At 48.5% G+C, this 12,889-nt stretch overlaps 1 protein-coding gene across 1 annotated transcript in view; it reads right to left on the reverse strand.

The window, feature by feature from the left end:
- Positions 1 to 12,889, reverse strand: part of LOC119110632 (glycine receptor subunit alpha-4) — a 50,755-nt gene that overhangs the window by 7,762 nt on the left and 30,104 nt on the right. The window lies entirely within an intron of this gene.

Raw genomic sequence — 12,889 nt, forward strand, 5'->3', positions numbered from 1 at the left:
AGAACAGATGGAATCAACACATTTCGTGCGACATGCTCCAGAGTGAATTTTTATTCGGGTGCTGATGATCGACTGTTGAGAACAAATCTTACCCTGAGCACAGCTTCAAAACGTTGGGTTTCCCAGCACAACCGCAAAGCTTTTAAGTGAATATGAACGTTGCCACGCACAAAGTTTGCCGGTATTTTTCCATAGATAGCATTCTATTTATTCTTCATCAAAATCTAATGGGAATTTACATTCCCTTATGTCAGCTAAATGCCAGTCTGTATGTCACGGTGGGTTTTACAACACTGTTCAATTCAGAAATGGGCCTCAGGGTCAAGTAAAGGTCACTGAAATATACAAGCTCGTAGAGAATTGGCAGCATTGGTGAAGAGGCCTGCTTAAAAATGTCGGCTTTGAACTTGCGGCTGCCTGCACCTACCCGTTGCGTATATCTGTGAAAAGGAGCTCAGCTGCATTGGCGGCATTGTCGTAGTGTCAGTTACGTGCTCAGAATGGGTGCGCACAGAATCAGCTGAGTTTTCATCTATAGGCAGAAGCCCTTTTCCAGAATGGTGCGGTGCGCAGACACAAATGAATTATGAAAGTATGTTGAAATTTGCATTTTGCCAGTTATTCTGCCTCTACTGGCATTTTACACGTTCAGTGCCGAGTTTTGGTCCTTTGCCGATGTCCTGGAGTTTTGGAGTTTTGGAATTTTGGAGTTTTGGAGTTTTGGAGTTTTGGTGCATCCTCCAACGCATTTAATAATTTTGAAACCTTTTTGGTCTTGCCTTGTTCAGCTCAAGTTGGTTTTGGATGCATATTTGCTTTGCCTCACAGGGTGCACGATAAAGTCGCCGTCATTATATCATGCCAGTCACTTTAGTTTGGCCTACCTTTTTATTTGCTAAAGGCTGTTCCATAGTTAATTATGGTTGACGGAATAGCTTGTAAAATTCACGGCTTAATATGCGGCGTTTCGGGGCATTTTTAGCGCTCACTATTGCACATACCTGCTGGCGGGCCACGCGAATCACGGGGACTTGATTTGGGATTTGGTAGGTACATACTTGGTAGGTAGATCCGGCGACCGTGGGTAGATAGCGATTCATAGCTGTCGAAGTTGGAAGATGCTTGCTTTCAAGGTGCATTTCCATTTCGCTGAACAAGAGTTTTATTGCTACAGATCTCTCTTTTAGGGAGGAAGTAGGCGTGGCCTGTTAATTTTTTTGTATCGGGCATTCATTCTGGCAGGTGGCTGAACTTATAGTATCCTACCACCGGGCGGTCACATGCTAAGCACATCCAACGGACCTGAGGATAAGTATGTTCTATGAGAGGATGGATATGCATGATTCTTCTTCTGAGCACGTATTGAGACAATTTCTCCCATGTCACCACTATGAAAGCGTCGCTGTTCAGAAGAATAGTGGAACTGACAACTCACGTCGGAAAAGTTACGTTTCCGGACAACACGCAGGCTGGAGAAACTGGCTCTTTCATCAACTTGCACAGTGACAGTCACTGCATACAAATTAACACTTCTGACCCGGAATCTCCAATAAGTCCCTTGTGTTATATGTCGGATAGTGTCGAAACGGATAGCGATTTCCCTTTCCTCGGGCCAGAGTGTGGCGGAAAGTTGCTACCGCGTAGCCAGAAGGCTGAGTTCACCACAGGTGCTCCAAATTTATTATCTGTCTGTACATAAAGGATGACTCTCCACATCCGGCTACCAATCTATTGTGTAACATCACTGACGGCTGGAATTAGGAATGATAACCCGCTAAAACGGATGAAGTACGCTTCAATGTACGGACATTTCGCGCGTGGTCGTCGCATGGAAAATTAATTGCCGATGTTAGTCTGCGATAAAAGCTCCAAATGTGTCGCCCGAAAAGGCTGGGCCTGTTGTCACCAAGCCTTCTCCGTTCAGCCCCCGCCTGAGAACGATCTTGAAGACGGTGTCGTACCCGATTGTGTGGCTTCCCCGACGCCCTCCTCCTGACTCCAGCTGCAGAGTTCGACCAAGAACGGTTGCACTGCCGGTAAGGGTGAGCGAGCGCATGCCCCTCGCCGAGCAGTGCGGACATGGCCATGCTGGAGTGTGTTTTAACGTTGTCATCTCGGACAAGTTTTGGTGCACCTGAGAGGTGTGCGTGCCGTTTGGACTGGGTATCACACGTCATCATGGGCTGGACTGACACGCAGATTGCCTGGGCCGAATGGATGCATTTACGACGCGTTCGGATGGCGCATTTGGCACAGTCCGGGCGAAAGCACGCGTACCATTATAAGGTTTACAAAACAAATTGTATGGACATCTACGTAGGCATTATCATCACAAAATTCTCTGAAAGTTTTGAAGGCGCGATTTGTTACGGTAGCCCATATCTGGAACTCCAGAAGCAGCAGAATAGGAAACAAAAAAGATCAGTCTCGAGAAAACCTAAAAAAGACATACCTCACATCCATATATGCAGATATATATATATATATATATATATATATATATATATATATATATATATATATATATATATATATAAATGTAAATGTACATATATGCATATTTATATTGTATATATATATATATATATATATATATGTATATATGTATATGCGGCTCAAAATAAATGCATATATATATATATATATATATATGTATATATATCAATATATTGAAGATCTCAAACAGCTAGCTCGTGGATTCCGTTGATTCATTTCCGCCTCCCGTCTCCCTTCTCACTTGCGGAGGGAGTAAACATGTGTGTTCCCCTGCATGATTTTAGGAGGCCGCACCATGCCGACAGGATGACCCAGATGACCAGCCAGAACACCCCAAAAAATCAAAGGAGGGCCCTTATGACACGCAAAAGGCATGTGCCCGACAATGAGCGCCAGCAGGCTCCATTAGTTCACAGAAGGCCTCAGAAGATCCATGGGAAAGATGCATAGGAGGCCCAACATAAAAAAACAGAAAGGCCAGCCGGCCCAAGAGGAGGCTCAATGACTCAAGGAGAGCTAACAGTCGCCACCATGCCAATGAAAAGTTGTTTTCAATTACATAACCTAACTATTACGCCCTTTTGACAACAACGGTTGAAATCCGAGAGCAGAACTTTAAGTGAGGGTTGAGCTCAGAGTCCGCGAAATCTGTTTAGGAGACCCTCTCGGTTTGCCTGTCGTCTTTGAAAATTCTGTGGCGCCACCCCTGAATTCCATGTAGGCCGGTATGCACGTACGCAGAACTTGACAACAATAACCTCAAGCATGCATTAAAGTCGGAACCTATCAAATCGACCGGTGCTTACAACGAGCTGCAGGAAGACCTGCGTTCGGTATCTCACCAGCTGCGCATTCCGTCACCTCACCGCATGACTGACGCGTGACGATGACCTCATTAGCACGCGCCGATGAATAATCTCATGACGCGCGGTGGGCCAGCGTCCCCCCCTCCCCCCCCCCCCTCCCGCCCACGCCGGCCTAATGGCGCCCTGTCCATCTGGCAAATGTTGAGTGCCGGCTCCAAGGCGTCGGCCGTATGCGGGCCGGCAAATACACGGCAGGATGGCGTACGTGGCTGCCACTGAACAGCGGGGCAGCGGCCGCCTCGCGCTCAATGGCTGCCACTGAACAGCGGGGCAGCGGTCGCCTCGCGCTCAATGGCTGCCACTGAACAGCGGGGCAGCGGCCGCCTCGCGCTCAATGGCTGCCACTGAACAGCGGGGCAGCGGCCGCCTCGCACTCAATGGCGCTGTGATGTGGAAAGGTGCCGTGCTTGCGAATCTGGCCTCGGTAATGGAATACATTTGTCGAAATGTGCTGCGGAAGGCGCCGCGTGGCTACCCTGTTTAATTGCTGCTACTGAAGGTTTGTTCAAATCGTTTCACAGACAAAAAAGTAGGGACCAGTGTCGCATGAAGGCTAAGGAGTTTTAAAAGATATGCTGACCCCGAAGAATATGGAGTTACGAGGACACTAAGGTATCCGAAAATGACTGTGTTTTGAGAGAGGTAGAACAAATAGAGTTTCCATTTTTATAACAATGGAATGTGACACCTTTTCGTGGTGTTCACTTTTTGTTGGATCAGTCAAGCATGATTTGATAATTACAAGTATGATAGTGTGATCAGAAGTAACAGTTTTCTCGAGATCCTTCCAAATAGCTCAGAATTCCAATTTGAAGTACCCGCTCCTGCGGGAAAAATCTCATTGGATACTCTGCTCACTATTATGAAGGCAATGCATTTCATTCGCCTTGCTTTTTCAGCGTGTGTCTTCTGCAACGGCTGCCACACTCTAATTTGTCCAAACCTTTGTGTAATAAATGCCATGAAAGCTTGAACCACGCTGTTTCGACAAGAAGATACGCGAGCATGCAGCTATTGCCCCACGAATTCAACGAATTATGTTTTCAATGAGTTTGATTTCTTCTCTACGGCGTTTAGCTCTGTAGCTCTTTTCAATGTGTGATTTGATTTTGGGAATAAAAGCATCACATGGTTCATAGTGACGCGCTGGCTGAAACTTCAACCAATGCGCTTCTCAACTGCGGGCCTCTGAAGGCCTTGCGTTTTCACTGGAGCATGTTTATTTTAAATATGCCTTAAAGGTGGGACACCCCTTTAAGGCGACGTTGGGTAAATTACTTAAAAACCAAATCGAACTGATCTGTTTGCTGGTGGTGGAGGCCTGCAAGCTGGTAGGTGGCGGCTAAGATAAGAGGAAGAATAGCAGGCACGAACTTTTGGCGCCTGCCACCACCAGGTGGCTAGAGATTGGAAGAGGAAGCGGGCGCGGGAGACCAAGGCCAGCAGGAGTTCGGTGCGTGCGTAATCTCCCTTTTCCTCCCCTTTCTCCGACCTCTACCCATTTGACCGTGGCGAATGCCGAAAATGTCTACCACCGACTCTTCTCCTATATTCGATGTAACTCACCAGCCTATAAGCATCCATCAAAAGCGGAGGGGTCAGTTATGTTCGGGTTAAGGTCATTTCTCCACAGGAAACCACGGTCTGAAGAAACCACGGTCACAAGAAACCAAAACCACCACTGAAGCGATTGGAGAAGTTGGCTTTTTAATACGACACTTCGTTCTCAATTATTTTCCTCTGAGGCAGTTTGAGGCGTATTTTCAACACTAGCGCTTAAACTGGGTCAAGCGGTTCCTTTCGTCGTAAGTTTCCGTAAATGCATTCCGTAACCGAGGCCTGATTCGTGAGCACGGCACCTTTTCACGTTACTACGTGATTGAGCGCGAGGCGGCCGCTGCCCCGTTGTTCAGTGGCAGCCATTGAGCGCGAGGCGGCCGCTGCCCCGCTGTCCAGTGGCAGCCGCGCACGCTATCCTGCCGGGTATTTGCCGGCCCGCGGACGGACCTCGCCGTTATCGGGACCGGGTTCGAGTTCCAGTAGAGCAGTAGCACCCGACTGCTTATTGACATTTGCGGTCGTGTGCGCTCCATGTACATATGCCTGACAACGCGCGTCACGCTCCCTTTAAAAAGAAGAGGACCAGCACCGTGCAGCCGCTGGCCAACTCCACTGGGACCGAGGCTCTGGTCGTGAAGCGGGAGCGCTTGCCAGCGGCCGGAACCAGGAACAGAGATGTACGGAAGGGCAGGGGGAAAATGGGCGGCAGACAAAGGGGAAATGCGGTACTGGGAGGCAGAAGAGGTTATGTGAAGAAAGGTAAAAGCACACAGATTGTGCCATGCAACTGAATACTGCTGAATCAGAACACGCGCAAAACAATGACAAGCAGCAAATAAATGCACATCCTGAACAGCCATCTACAGAAATCTAGGTAGCAGAAGCGCTAATCAGATATAATATGCTCATGGCGCACGCATAGGACATGGGCATGCCCACGGTGAAGCCGGTGGATAAGCTACCGGAGAAAACCCGACAGCAGACCAAGGTTCCAGGCTTACAAAAACTGGTGCGCAGCACAAACCCTAAATACAGTGCTGGAAGCAAATCAAGGCAGAAGCGCAGAACAGCGGAACAGAACTGGTTTGGGGTGAAAGCTGGACCCTGGCGCCCATCGCACCACGAATGATTCGAATGACGGCTGCCACATTTGGTGGACCATTCTCATGACATTACCTGCCAGAACCAGCCAACGTTGCCGAAAACCGGACACCAGCAATCCCCATCCTGCACCCAGCACCCATGATGCCGATTAAACCGGGTCTCGTGTACGAATCAACTGCTTGGCAAGCCGATCGCTTCCTTTCATATGAAAATCCATCGTCTTTCGGGCCACCTTGTACTAATACCTGGTCAGGGATGACCATCACGAACGTTGCCTAACCGCGGCTCGTCCCTCACACTTATGTCGGGCGCACGCAAATGATCAAGCAGCTTTAGCGGGTTCTCTGTCACGTGATAGACGTCAGGGTACCCCCGTACCTCTGTCACGTGATAGGCGTCAGGGTACCCCGTAACCCCGTCACGTGATAGACTGCAGGGTGCCCCGTAACCCTGTCACGTGATAGACGTCAGGGTACCCCCGTACCCCTGTCGCATGACAGACTTCAGGGTACCCCGTAATCCTGTCACGTGATAGACGTCAGGGTACCCCGTTCCCCTGTCACGTGATAGACGTCAGGGTACCCCGTTCCCCTGTCACGTGATAGACTGCAGGGTACCCCGTTCCCCTGTCACGCGATAGACGTCAGGGTACCCCCGTACCCCTGTCACGTAATGGACGTCAGGGTACCCCCGTACCCCTGTCACGTGATAGACGTCAGGGTACCCCTGTACCCCTGTCACGTGATAGACTTCGATAAAATGCGAACGAGAGTGCGTAATGATGTTTTAATATGGGTGAAAATTGCATGTCCGCCAGCTCTCATAAGGGGTTCTGAGCATCAGGGATTTCTAATCGTTCGGCATTACAAAACAAAACAAAAACAAAAACGGGGAAACATTAACAGTTGAGCAGTGTCATTAAAACTATTTAAACACTAGGAGTCGACATTACAGTCAAGAAAGACAAACGTTTAGAAATAAGAATCGTTCTGACTGAAATGACCCCAAATGAGCAGCACGCCGTTGCATGGCTTTTATTGTCATTATGTGCGTGAATGATGTCTGCTCACTTTACGATGGATGACAACACTCTGGGGAAGATGTGGCCCAATTTTTCCTAAAACTGTTCCAAATTGGTCTTTTTGTCCGCCTCTGCTGAATTGTGATCTGGTATGAGCCTGACACTGTTTGGAGTGGAGAGTGATAGATGTGCTTGGACAGAGTAGGGGTTTAATACTGGGAGGGGATGTGTTTGCTTGGAACAAAGCATGCAGGATATAGCCGAGCGGAGACCCGAGAGAGCCGTGCGTCCCTCGGGTGGGGTGTTGGGTGGCCACCTCCTGAGCCAATAAATTTACAATAAATACTGGGCAATTTCGCAGGAGTTGGACACAAATTCGCAGGATCTGAAAGAAAACTCGATATTTGCCTCCACCTTGCGATAAATTTGACTACGTGCCTGCTTGACCACCTGGCCAAACAAACCATGCTTGACAATGTGCAATCATTCATCACTGCACTGCCTTTATCAGGAGCATAGCCCAAATAGCTCATCGCACATGATTAATTGAGCTAAATTGGTACAGATTGAGATAGCCAAGCTCTATGCAAAGATTGCAGTGGCTTCGTAGTGATTCAGTGATTGCGTCTTTGCAAAAAGACGTCATGCCAAATAAGTACAGCCTTCTCTGCAGTAACAACTCAACGAGGATGCTTTGCCATCCCACATGGTAAACTGTGGGGCTTCGTGAATGTTCTATCCCATCAGTGTTTGGTGTACCAAATCCGCTTCTGGTTAGTGACATGGACGCTCAGTTGGTTTGTCATTAATGACATTTTGCTAATTGTCTCTCACATAGCACTTGTTTTTTTGTAATGCAATTCTCCAACATGCGACAAATCTGTGTTGAACACGTCAGAGTCACATGTGTCATGCTTTAACCATTTTGCCTACAATTACCTACGTGCCTACATATTGCCCACGTGTTATTGTTCAGCCTATCACGTCCATTATCCATATCCCAGATTTTGTGCTCGGTTTTGTATGCACGCTCCCCCAGAACTTGTCCTGCTGACTTGCACAGGCCTCAGCGATGCTGTTCTATTGAGACGTACCCGAGAGATGGCCCAAGCGTGGGCTGAGATGGTGGCCCACTCAATAATCATTCAGCTAGCTGATCAAAGTAATCGCTCATTGACTCTTTACTCTAAGCCGCATATGCATTCTAGGGAGGGGAGAAAAGGTGCATTTTGCATCTATCATATTTTCTTTATCAACGGCAAATGGCATTCGTTGAATGTTTTCTCGCCCAAAATGTTTCATTCTATAGCAACCCACACCGGAAATCAAGCACGTTTCCTTTCTCTCTGAGATTTGAGGTGTTCTTGTAGACAACATGCTACTCGCATATCTTAACATCTCATGCCTCCAGCATGGATTTGCTCCATGTTGTTCAATCATCGTTTTCCATAAAAACTGCCTGTTCTTTTGGGATGATCAACAGAATGCATACCAATTATGTTGTTCTATACAAGGGCTCCTTGCATTCTTGTGTCATCATTTTAGTGCTTTGTCAGTGGGGACGCACTGATGCTCAGCCATCTTTCCCAACCGCATTCGAATGAAGACAAATTTGTTTTGCATGCCCTAAGTGCCTTTCATTTTTCAGCTTGTAACAACATCACCCTGTCGACGCTTTCAATCGATTTTTGCGGACCAACGTGTTTCCCGTACATAATAAGAAGCTGTTCCTGAGAATGAGCTGGTGGCAAAAAGCCACATTACGTAAACGGGCGGATTTGCCCAATTTATCATCCTGCACGGTGCGTGCGATAATGTGACGTGCTTAAACGATCACGGACATGTGTGATTACGGACATAACCATATATAGTCGGCCTAACGTGGCCTCATCTCATCCTATAGCGCCAAGGGACCCCATTCTGTCGGCGCACAAGATACGTGAGTGTTCAGTACCAAAGAGCCCCGCCATATCTTATATTGGCATGCTGCACATCACATCTATCAATGACCCCGCTTTGAGAGAGGTGGCAGGCGCGTCTGGTGCTCACTCACGGCTGAACTAGAATGCGAACGAGTGAAGACGTCGAAATAGACTGTGATGAAAAATGGGCCTGGGCAGGACAGCTTTGCTAATTACCTAGCCATTCCAGGCAGTCGCCAAGTGCGTATTTCGCGTTCCTCGTTAGAGCCGAGAGCCTGTTAAAAGCATCCTTCATCCCTCCAGATGTGCCGTTTCGCCAGCGCCCCGGCCTCGGATCCATCAGGCGGGGATTAATCAGGCGGCTGCGGCCAGCTCGGCCGGGATGCCAGGCGTCAGGCGGGCGCCGAGCGGGCACCGGCGGGCTGACACGCATGAGCCACCTGGCCCCGCCACCGCCGCTACCGCCGCCGCCGCCGGCACGAGTGAGCCGCGCTCAGCCGCCCGGTACGAGCCGACGGCTGGCACAGGCTCAAAGCCGCTGCCGCGCGTGTCTGCGCTGCAGCGCCCCCGACTGATGCGGGATCACGGGCCGAGCAGGGCTGGTAACGCGCGCTCGCTCTCGGCGCACCGTGCCTGGTGTGGATTTGCTGGGCACTTGTCACGGGATCCTCCCGTCACCTCCCCGTGTCTTCGCAAGCCGTGGCTCAGTTTGGACGGCTGAGGGGAGCAGCGGCGCAATGGTGGCCCGATGGGCCGTGGCCTAATTCCGCGTCCCGATCACCGCAGGAAAGATTTTTGGGATGAGCGCACCAGATGTGTTGGAAACATGAAAGAGGCAGTGTGGTCTGGCGTTTCATGAACTTGAGCTGGTTTTTACCCGCCAGTTGAAACTTCGCGTTATTCATAGATCTTCCTTTGATGCGTAGTGCAAATGTAGTTTAAAACGCACATGTTGGTGGACTTGTGATCATGCGCTGTACTGCATTGTTAGAAAGCGAAACTGAGCGGTCATGCAATAATCACCAAAGCTCAGGATCCCATCGATCTCCAGAATTAACGAAGAAACCGAGCTAGGCGACCGGCGCTACCGCTGTGCGCCACCTCCTGCTGTAGGCGTCTTGTTCCTTACTACCGAATGCCGCCTATGGCTATAGGCGGGACTCGCAGCAATGAGGAAAGAGGGAAACAGAGCACACTTACCATATCGGCCATCTGATAAGTCCCCAGGGTGTGTTGTGCACAGTTCGGTTGTGAATGCAAGATAACTGTTTGTTCCCAGCGGGAGTGGGCGTGGCCGGCCCGCACTCCGGGACTTGCACATAACACTTCGTGACGACGGATCATGTGCTATGTGCAAGTCCATATCATGACTATAGCTTGAAATGTCTCGTGTTGACCATATAACTAATGTTTGCTTGACTATGTCGTTTAACCAGCACCTTCTAGTGTGTTAACACGCGCTCGAGAGGAGTCAAATTGACACTCCGCCGAAGGTTTTTCCAGAATGGTTTCCGAACGGCGCGGCGTAACCGCGCCGTTCGGATTTTGCAACGCTGTAGACAATTGAATAGCGGATCGTTTGGCATCACTAATTTAGATGTGCTTTGTAAGATTGCTGATATATGGCAGGTCAAAGTCAGGCCACGGTTTCGGCGAAGGCATTTCTATGGAATTGTCCAATCTGATACAATAACGGAGTGTTTGACGAAGCCATACATATCTGAGATGTTTTCTTAGGCACCACAAATATTGAATGAGCAAATTGCGTTGACCTAAGGTCAGGTATGAAGGCCAGACCAAGTTAAAAAACCAACCTGATTTATTACTATAGGGCTTGCTGTATGGGATGGCTTGTTGTGCTCATTTCGAATTTATTGACAGCAGAAACTACATTATACATCTTCCATTGACTTCTTAAAGGTCAGAGCAGGTCATTGACCTGTGATGACCCGGGCCGACATTTTGTTTTAGGAACATACTGCCCAGCGTTTTCTTTGTCGCGTATTCAAACGCAAAACTCAGAGCAGTCTTATATGATTTTGGTCACCATGACCTTCAAAAAGTCAAAAAAGGTCACTGACCACAAATGGGCTTGTGACCTTCTGCTTACAAACAGTTGCCTAGGTCTCGGGGGCACTTTAGAGACCAATCTGGAATTTGACCTTGTTTGATCTCATTTGACCTAAAGGTCATGACCTAAGAAGCTCAAACTTCGGCCTAAGTGAGTTCACGTACAGATCAAGACATCCTGTAAATTTGGTGTCTCTAGCTTTCTTAGTTCCCGGGATCTCAGGGGGGCGGGGTCAAATTGACCCCCACCACAGCGAAGGGTATCTAGCCGGCCACCCGGGCGTGTGTTAAGCATCCATAACTGTCAGCAAAGAACTCTGAACTCATAGTGCAGGTTTGTGGGTTTGATTTTCACCTGTGGCTTGATGATTTCGGCATAAGCTCAAATATTGTGCCCCATCAGGATGCCAGTCCGTTTCGAGTGAAGTGTTGCATCAAAAGAGTTATGGGCAATCATCTCCAAAAAAGCTTTAGGCTGCTGCCTAGCCTAAAAACAATAGCAAGCATTCATCGGAATCAGAAGCGCATCGTTGTCCGAAAGGCCTTCAACTACCCGGAATCTTTCGTTTTAACGATTTTGCCTTAACCTGGCCAAACACAAAACGTCCTCTCAAGCTAATGCATTTCATGACCACGGAGAGTATCTCGACTTCTCGACTTAAAATATCCCATGCTTGAAAACGCAAAACGTGCCGGTTATCTTCCATTGCATAATCTTCGCCAGGCTGGTGCAATTCCACTGGCGTTTCAAGCGGAGAGCAAGAAAGTAAACATTGCGTAACAATCTGGCTCTTAATCAAGCGCGAGATGTGAACTAAAACCAAACGCATGGCTAGGGCCAAAGTCAACGATATCTTGTGAGATTACGTTTGATTTCCTCATGCCAACAAGCGACCCGACTTGTTATATCAGTTGGTAGCGCAATATATACAAACGTGCCGCTCCGCAGCTAAAGCGGCGCTTTAGTAACGCAACAGGCGAGGCATTGTCCTTGAGACAAGGTGTTCTGTGAAACATTTGCTTAGAAAGTCGATGCACGCACAAGCAAGAAACATTAGGGCTGATGCCCCCTCCCACCAACTGCGTGATTCCGGGCGTCAAGGATAAGCACGTCAGAAAGAACACCTTACGGGCGTCTAATTACGCGCCGTTTCCTACAGTATACCGAACGTATCGCCGGGGAACAGCAGCGCAAGGCAATGTGGTATTACGACACTGCTGGCTGACAAATGAGCACTGTGAGTGTCTATGTCGGAGCCGCCCTCGGGGTTTGGCCTCTGTGATAGCCCTGTTCTTGAGCATTCCTGCTAGAGACATTCTAAGGAAAAGTTACGCATAGGCCATTGGCCCCAATTGAACACTAAGATATGATTTGTCTTTTCAATTCGCCACCTGATCGGTAAATGCCGCTTTTGCAGAAGCAGCTGGTTTATGTTTGGAAACAGCAGCAATTCTCTTCCTCTTTGGCGTGAACTTTACAGGTCCTATGGCCCACTGAATGAAAATGTTCCGAGACTACACTTGGTGTTGGACAAAATTAGAATAAAGTGATCAGCTGTGCAAAATTCGGCGGATCTCTGTTTTATCATTTTCATCAGCCCTTAAACACTAAGCATTGGGGATCAAACATACACAAAATTTAACACCGCAATGTCATAAGACGAACATTGGACGTTGGGATCCCAGCCCCAAGGTACCCACGGTTGTCCGGCGTGACAAAATGAACCATTTTACATAATGTGATGTGCCGTTTTGTATGAATGAAGGTCCTTGCAACGCACTTTTGGCAGGGTTATGCTTCTTGCTTATCATATATGATAAAATGGTTGGAGGTCGCCAATAATTCGGGG

Source organism: Pollicipes pollicipes, unplaced genomic scaffold (genome assembly GCF_011947565.3).
Source record: "Pollicipes pollicipes isolate AB1234 unplaced genomic scaffold, Ppol_2.1 Scaffold_7231;HRSCAF=8579_pilon_pilon_pilon, whole genome shotgun sequence".
NCBI lineage: Eukaryota > Metazoa > Arthropoda > Thecostraca > Pollicipedomorpha > Pollicipedidae > Pollicipes > Pollicipes pollicipes.